The sequence below is a fragment of the Triticum dicoccoides genome, chromosome 1B, assembly GCF_002162155.2.
Source record: "Triticum dicoccoides isolate Atlit2015 ecotype Zavitan chromosome 1B, WEW_v2.0, whole genome shotgun sequence".
NCBI classification, from domain to species: Eukaryota; Viridiplantae; Streptophyta; class Magnoliopsida; order Poales; family Poaceae; genus Triticum; species Triticum dicoccoides.
Window position 1 is genome coordinate 577,902,790 of NC_041381.1, and position 8,802 is coordinate 577,911,591.

Consider the following 8,802-nt stretch of genomic DNA (forward strand, 5'->3'; position numbering starts at 1 on the left):
CCATCTTCTGTGCATGCTTAAGCAAAGAAGGAGAAGGCAAGGATAAAGAAGGCTACCAAGGTGCCAACAATGGAAGAGGCATCTCAGTACTTTTTAAAGAGCAAACAAGATCAACTAGGCTACTTGATTGCATCCACTCTGAGAATTGAGAAAGGGCTGGCCACCTTGACTCAAAACCAGGAGAGCCTGGAGAGGATCATGGAGCAGAAGTTCTATGACTTGGATGTGAAGGAAACTAAGATCCAGTCAGTTGTTGAGCAGCTTCAGGATGATATGCAGGAGAGGAAGGGCAAGACAACCACTGATGCATTTGCAAGAGTGCCTAGAGCTCAGAGATCAGCTGCAGTGCTAGTGACAGACACCAGAGCCACTTCATCTGCACCAGCTACAACTCCTACAACTCCAGTGCAACCAGCTCCAGCACCTACACCTCCAGCTCCATCCACATCAACTGAAGCTTTCGTCCTTGGAGTCATATCTACACCACCACATTAAGACCCCTGAGAGACGACATAGTACTATGCATTTTCTAGGAAATTTTTGGTAACTTGTTGCCAAAGGGGGAGAAAAATGTATAGATCATAGGCTTCGAGAGAGAGAGAGAGAGAGTTTGCTTTTGTTCTCTCTTGCTTTGGTGGTTAAACTTTATTTGCTTGTTTGAGATACTTTATGTCTATGTGATACCTGGATGATCATGTGTTTGATCATATGCTACATTTATACTTGTTGGATGACAATATCCCATCTATCTCTATTTGACCATTCACTTTGCTTGGTGATGAGTGCATGTATTCAATCTTTATTATTTTGAGAGCTCCACCAAGATGTATGTGACATGGAAGAGTAACCCATGAGCCTAACTCTTTGTGCATTTGCAGTCCAAAGCAAATCTTAAACTATGCACAAATTTAGGGGGAGCTCTTGCTTATCACATACTTCTCAAAGCAACAATGTTTTTCACTCTTATTATTATTTGTCGAAGCTTTGATCTATATGTTGTCATCAATTACCAAAAAGGGGGAGATTGAAAGTGCAACTATCCCTAGGTGGTTTTGGTAATTCCTAACAACATATAGCTCATTGAGCTAACATCATTCCAAGATGAACATTTCAGGAAAAGCTCAATGAATGGCATGGATAAGGAAAGTGGATCCCTCAAAATACTAAGGATAAAAGGATTGGCTCAAGCTCAAAAGCTCAAGACTCTACATTTTATATTTTAGTGATCCAAGATCACATTGAGTCTATAGGAAAAGCCAATAGTATCAAGGAGGGATGAGGTGTTGTTTAATGAGTTTCTTGCTCCACAGTGCTTAGTGATATGCTCCAAAAACCCTCAACTACTTTCTCATATCCACATATGACCCAAACCAAAAGTCAAACTCGGCCCCACCGATTCTTTCTACCCGGCGCCACCGAGTTCAGATGTCATAGCCACTGCCACAAACCCTAGGCAAATCGGTCTCACCGATAGGGATCTCCGTCTCACCGAGATGGGATTGTAATCTCTCTGTTTCCCTTCGTAACGTTTCGGTACCACCGAGATGAGCGATCGGTCCCACCGAGATTGCAATGTAAACTCTCTATTTACTTTTTGTAACATTTCGGTCCCACCGAAATGAGCGAACCGGTCCCACCGAGTTTACCTGACCAACTCTCTGGTTAGCTTATTACCAAAACCGGTCTCACCGAGTCTGTGTAATCGGTCTCATCGAGATTACGTTATGCCCTAACCCTAACCATATCAGTCCTACCGAGTTGCATGTCGGTCCCACCAAAATCCTAACGGTCACTAGGTTTACTAAATCGGTCTGACCGAGTTTGTTGATTCGGTCCCATCGAGATTGGTAAATTGTGTGTAATGGTTAGATTTTGTGTGGAGGCTATATATACCCCTCCACCTCCTCTTAATTCATGAAGAGAGCCATCAGAACAAACCTACACTTCCAACTTACGATTTTTGAGAGAGAACCACCTACTCATGTGTTGGGGCCAAGATATTCCATTCCTACGATATGAATCTTGATCTCTAGCTTTTCCCAAGTTGCTTTCCACTCAAATCTTCTTTCCACCAAATCCAAATCCTGTGAGAGAGAGTTGAGTGTTGGGGAGACTATCATTTGAAGCACAAGAGCAAGGAGTTCATCATCAACACACCATTTATTACTTCTTGGAGAGTGGTGTCTCCTAGATTGGCTAGGTGTCACACTACTAGGGAAAAACCTATACACAGAATCTTACCAGCAGCGCTCTTCAAAATACCACGCTACTGCTACCTAGCAGCAGCGCGTGTGACCGAAACGCGCTGCTGACTTGGAAATAGCAGTAGCGCATGCACCGCATACAGTGCTACTGCTATAGTTGCCATGACCTCGCCCCCCGCTAGCTATAGCAGTAGCGCACTTTACTATAGAGTGCTACTGCTATTCAGGTTAGCTGTAGCGCGTTTCGGGAAACGCGCTACAACTATCCCTACCTTATCCCCACGCGCACGACCGGCCCTCTCACTCACACTCTCACTCTCTCCCGCGTAAACCGTCGTCGTGCGTCGCCGCCACCGCCGCCTTCGTCCGTCCGCCGCCGAGGTACTCCCCTCCTTCCGTCCCTCCTCCATCCTCCTCGCACATCCTCCCTCCTCCTGCGGCCACCCCTCCCTCCTCCGCCGCCACCCTCCTCCCTCCGCCTGCGGCCGCCCCTCCTCCCTCCTCCGCCGGCAGCCCTCCTCCCACCGCCCTCGACCTCGCCGCCCCTAGCTACCTCTCCGTCGCCCCCACCCCCTGCCACTAGTTAGTACTAGATTTAGTAGTAGTAGATGTTAATTTAGGGTTAGCTAGTACTAGATGTTGCTTAGTTAGTACTAGATTTTTAGTAGTAGTAGTGGTAGTTGAACTACTTTAGTTGTAGTTGAACTAGTTTAGTAAGTAAATTAATAAACTAGTTGAACTAGTTGAATTAACAGAACTAATCTATTTTTAGTAAGATAATTAATATAACTAGTTGAACTACTTTATTTTTAGAAAGAACTGTTTTTTTTCTATTTATAGTAAGTTTATATTTAGTAAGAACTAGTTGAATTAATAAAACTAGTTGAACATGTCATGTTTGTTGTTAGTGATAACTTATATGGTTTCAGGTGACCTCTGTCGTCCCCGTCACCGACCCCCTCCGACATCCCCGCCGTCGTCCCAATCACCAACCCCCTCCGACATCGAGGTGAGACCAGCCAAATATCCTTGTATATCTCGTGTTGTTGCTCAAATAGGATATGTGGTTGCCCAAGTGGCCGTTCATGTTCAGTTTACATCTCCGAGTGGCCTATGTTTTGCCGGAGTGTTGATTAATTTCCGTTCCGGCAAATTTCAGGCGCTCAATATGTCCTTTTTTAGCAAAGGTCATGCCGGATTTTATCATGAATTCTGGCATGACTTGTGCTAGAATATGTACAAGTTTAATCTTTGAATTATGATTGTAGGAAATGTCGTACTCGGACGACGACGGTCTCCCGGGGGAGTGTAGCTGGTGCCACGACGATCGAGGTATGTGCGACAGGTTCGTTCGGCTGGACGAAGATCAGCGCTTCAGCATTAAGCTCGAGGAGACCTTCGATTGTGAAATGGTACGCAACAACGACAAGTGTTTTTTTCTCCATTAAGCATGACTTCAACTATTTTAACATCTAATTTTCATATTTTACAATTCGACTAGCTTATCCCATGCCATGCAAGACGCTATGTCTTGGAGAGGATGGGTTTTGAAGACCATGAAAATTTCGAAACAAAGAAAATACACCTAAGGACCCATCATGATATGGATTTTGAAGTAAATCTGTGCAATGCTCAGAGCGTAACCCATTTTGGTTGCCAAAATTGGGAAGCACTTTGCAAAATGTATGGTTTTTATGAGGGTATGATTGTCACCATGGATTTTGGTGATCCTGACAGCGAGGAAGACAATATGGACATTTGGGTCCTTGTTGATACGCTTCCGATTGTACCGCTATGTGAGTTTCTCAAACATAGTTATTAACTAATTTATATTGTTTATTTCAAAATAGTTGATAGCTTATTTCCATTGACAGCTTATTTTGATTCTTCAAAGACTGTGCGGAAGATGGTAGATAAAACCCACTACACCGAAGGCACCCAATTAACGTATAAGGAGAAAAATTATCTGATCGCATTTTGTACTCTTCTTGAGAATTACAATGACTATTATCGAACTCCTCCAAATTATGGTGAATACGTGCCACTAGTGCATGTGTTGAACAACGATAACTTCTCTGGAGAAACCCTGGTAAGATTTTTTACTATTACGGCATCCGTGCATCTTTTGCATACTTCTAAAACTAGTACATCATTGCTAACTACGAAGTTATTATTATGTTTTTCAACAGAAACTCCCGATGGATTCTGTGCCTCATCTGATGTCTCCGCATGGTCGCCTCTCAGTTCTGAACATACTGCCAGGTAAATCTACGGAGCTCACCTGTGCATATCGGATTTCTAAAACCCGTGAACACATGATCATCAGAGAATGGAAGAAATGTATGGACATTCGCAAGGAGGTTCTTGGAAGTAACATTCAGCGAAAGGCAAGAATTAGAGACAGGCTAATCTCCATTCTCCATAATGGAGAGTCAGGGGCTATCTTGTTTTTTGTTATTTTACCTTAGAAAATGTAGTAGGTCTTAATCGAATGTAATAGGTCCTATGAGGTACAATATGTTTATTATGTGGTAATGTGTTAGAGTTGATAATGATGATCTTGAGGAGGTGTTATGTGATGTCAATGATAAAAACGATGATATTGAGGAGGTGTTATATGACAATGATGTATTATGATGCTAAGTTGTTAATGATATGATGATGATGATGATATTATTATATCATTGGGTGAAAGAACCGCGAATTAGTTTCAAGTGGATGGACATCCACTTGATACTAGTCCACGGTTCTTTCACCCCATGATGTAATAACTCATTATGATGTAAAAACAATCTCTAAATTCCTGTTGTATGAAAACTTGTGTAAAGGTGTATGAATACAACATGAAAAGAAAAAGAAAAGAAATAAAATACTAGAAAATAGTAGTAGCGCGGGTAAGGAGAAGCGCTACTACTAGTTACCAGTAGCGATGTTCTGATGAAGCACTGCTACTAAGTCAATTTAGCAGTAGCGTGGGCCAAGACGCGCTATTGCTAAGCATTAGCTGTAGCGCCTTATCAGTAGCGCTCCTGCCCGCGCTACTGATAGGCCCAAAACCTGCGCTGCTGCTAGGCTTTTCCCTAGTAGTGTCACTTGGAAGCCTCCGACAAGATTGTGGAGTTGAACCAAGGAGTTTGTAAGGGCAAGGAGATCGCCTACTTCGTGAAGATCTGCCGCTAGTGAGGCAAGTCCTTCGTGGGCGATGGCCATGGTGGGATAGACAAGGTTGCTTCTTCGTGGACCCTTCTTGGGTGGAGCCCTCCGTGGACTCGCGCAACCATTATCCTTCATGTGTTGAAGTCTCCATCAACGTGGAGGTACGATAGCACCACCTATTGGAACCACGACAAAAACATCCGTGTCTCCAATTGCGTTTGAATTCTCCAAACCCTTCCCCCTTACATTCTTGCGAGTTGCATGCTTTACTTTCCGCTGCTCATATACTCTTTGCATGCTTGCTTGAATTGTGTGAACATTTCTTGACTTGTGCTAAGATAGCTAAAATCTGCCAAAGACTAAAATTGGGAAAAGGATAAGTTTTTAATTGGTCAAGTAGTCTAATCACGCCCCTCTAGACATACTTCCGATCCTACAACCGGTCTTTCCTAAGTTTTCGACAAAAAAAATTGCGCAAAAAAGCTCATTTTTTTCTTTCGCGAGAGTCACGGTTTTGCATACGCGAGAGGCACGGTTTTGCTTTCGCGAGAGTCACGGCCGTGCCTCTCGGAAACGAAAAAATGCGGTTTCTATTTTCTTTTCCTTTCGCGAGGGTCACAGTTTTGCTTCCACGAGAGGCACGGTTGTGCTTTTGCGAGAGTCATGGCCGTGCCTCTCAGAAACGAAAAAAATGCATTTTCTGCTTTTTTCTTTCGCGAGAGTCACGGTTTTCTTCCGCGAGAGGCACGGTTCTGCTTTCGCGAGAGTCATTGCCGTGCCTCCTCGGAAATGAAAAATAGGGTTTTTTGTTTTTTTCTTTCGCGAGAGGCACGATTGTGATTTCGTCAGAGGCACGGGCATGCCTCTTTCGGAAAAGGGAAAAACCCGTGCTCCCGGTTCGGTTTTTTGCGTGAAAAAAAGTTCGTCAAAACCTATCAATATGGGATCTAGTTTTGAAGATCTCTACGCGAGGAATCCAATGGCAAAAGCGGTTCGAGATTTGGACGCACGGTTTAAGAGATAAAACGTTTTGAATAATCGGATCTACGAAAAAAGGAAAACTCCCAGGTTGCGACAAGTCGCGTACATTCAGAGCGACTCTTGTCGCAACCTGGGAAGTTGGAGTGATCTTCGCAAGGAGTACTCCTTAACTAGTGATTTCGTCGTCCGCTCCCTGGTGTGTGTTGCGCCATATAGGAGCTCCCCATCCATTTGACCACAAGGGCTAACAGTTGTGTGGTAAATGGGTTGGCCAACAAGGGAGGAATGCTGGGGAGTAACTAGTTGACGAGCGCTTCTTCAGGAGCCTTACAACGATCAACGCCACTTGGCATGCTCTCAGCCATTTGCCACATGTCGCGCTCTGTGCGTTCCCTTCGAATTTTGTTTTTTTATTTTCCGCACACGTTTTTTGCTTTTAAATGGTTTTTTCTGGGGGTTTTCGACGTCTCGATTTTCCACCGGTCTTCCTTAGCTTTTGGATAAAAAAAAGTTGTAACATTTTTTTTGCATGAAAAAACATGTTTTCTTTCGCGGAAGTCGTGGTTTTGCTTCCACTAGAGCCATGGTTTTTGATTTCGCGTGAGTCACGGACGTGCCTCTTGAAAACGGAAAAAACGCATTTTTTCTTTTTTTCTTTTACGAGAGGCACGGTTTTGCTTCCGCGAGAGGCATGGTTGTGTGCTTTCGCGAGAAGCATGGCCGTGACTCCTTAAAAAAGAAAAAAATGCGTTTTCTCTTTTTTTTTCCTTCCGTGAGAGGCACGATTTTGCTTCCGCGACAGGCACGGTTGTGATTTCGTGAGAGGCACCGGCGTGCCTATTTCGAAAAGGGAAAAAAATGTGCTCCTGATTGGGTTTTTCCTCCGGTTTTTATTGTCCGGTTTTTTCATGAAAAAAGTTCTTTAAAACCTATCAACGTGAGATTTAGTTTTGAAGATCTCGACACAAGGAATCCAATGGTGAAAACGGTTCGAGATTTGGACGCACGGTTTAAGAGATAAAACATTTTAAATAAACAGATCTATGAAAAAAGGGAAAACTCCCGGGTTGCGATAAGTGGCGCGCAGGGAAGGAAGGGAGTGATCTTTGCAATTAGTACTCCTTAATTAATGATTTCGGGATTGCTGGCCATTGGGCACTTAATAAATGGGCGGGCCAACTGGGAGGAATGCAGGCTCGCTAGCGCACGTCCTATTTTTGGTCTTATTACTATACTTTTACTTTTTCATCGCCTAAAAAACTTATATTTCGTAAAAGGTTCTTATATTTCTGAAACCATTCTCGAAAAAAATCTACATTTTGAAACGGCAAAAAATATTATATTTATATTTTGAAAACGGTCATCATATTTTTAATTTTCTAATGCAGTGTAATAAAATGTTCGTGCCTCCATTAAATAATGTTGGTAGAGCTGGAAAAAATGTATGTGGCATTCAAAAATTGTTCAGTTTCAAAAATATGTTTGTTACATTTTTGGTGTAAAATGGTAACACAATGTAAAGAAAATGTTTGCATGATTTTCAAAAATATTTTGTACCATTAAAATAATGTTCTTCGTATTTAAAATTTTATTCACATGATTCGAAGATATGTTTCTCAAATTTCTAAAAACATTTAATACAACAAATGTTCGAGTGATTTACAAAACAATTGTACAATTAAATGTTTTTTGATGATATTTATAAATATGTTCACATGTTTCAAAATATCATCATATTGTTGGATTTTTTTGTAATACAATTTTTTTCAAGTAATTTAGAAGAAAAGCCATACCATTGTAAAAATATTTATGAAGTTCAAAAGATATTAATGCATAACAAAAAATGTTTGAGAATTTGTTTTTTAATTATTAATACAATACAAAAATTGTTCTCTTATTTTGTTTTAATGTAATTACCATTAAAAAAACGTTTGATGCATGTTTGGAAAATCTTTTACATTTATACAAAACATGTTTATCTTTTGTTTGCAAAATATTTAACATGTATTCAAAAATAATGCTCAATCATGTATTTGAAAAAAATATTAATCATGTATTTGAGAAATGTTCAACATGTATAAAAAAATGTTTCACGTCTATATGGAACATTTATGACTTGTATTAAAAAACAATACCTATATTTGAAATGGCAAATTTGAAAAGAGAGTAAAACAAATGTAAACCAATAAAAGAAACATAGAAAACAGAAGAAAAGAAAACGTATAGAAGTTTCTAAAACCGGTACAAACCAGTCTATAAAACCTTCTCAAACCCGCTTTAATGGGCAATCCCACTAAAGCGAGCAGGCCTCCAACGCCACCAGAGGTGGAGCTATGTCTCGCTTCCCGAAAGGCCTAGCCTAGTGTATACCAAAACCTCTATTTCTAACGAAGATTACGTTCTCATGTCTTGTTTCTACAGCTTCAGCTGTCTAATCGGTGACCGCCACGCGGATTAATTT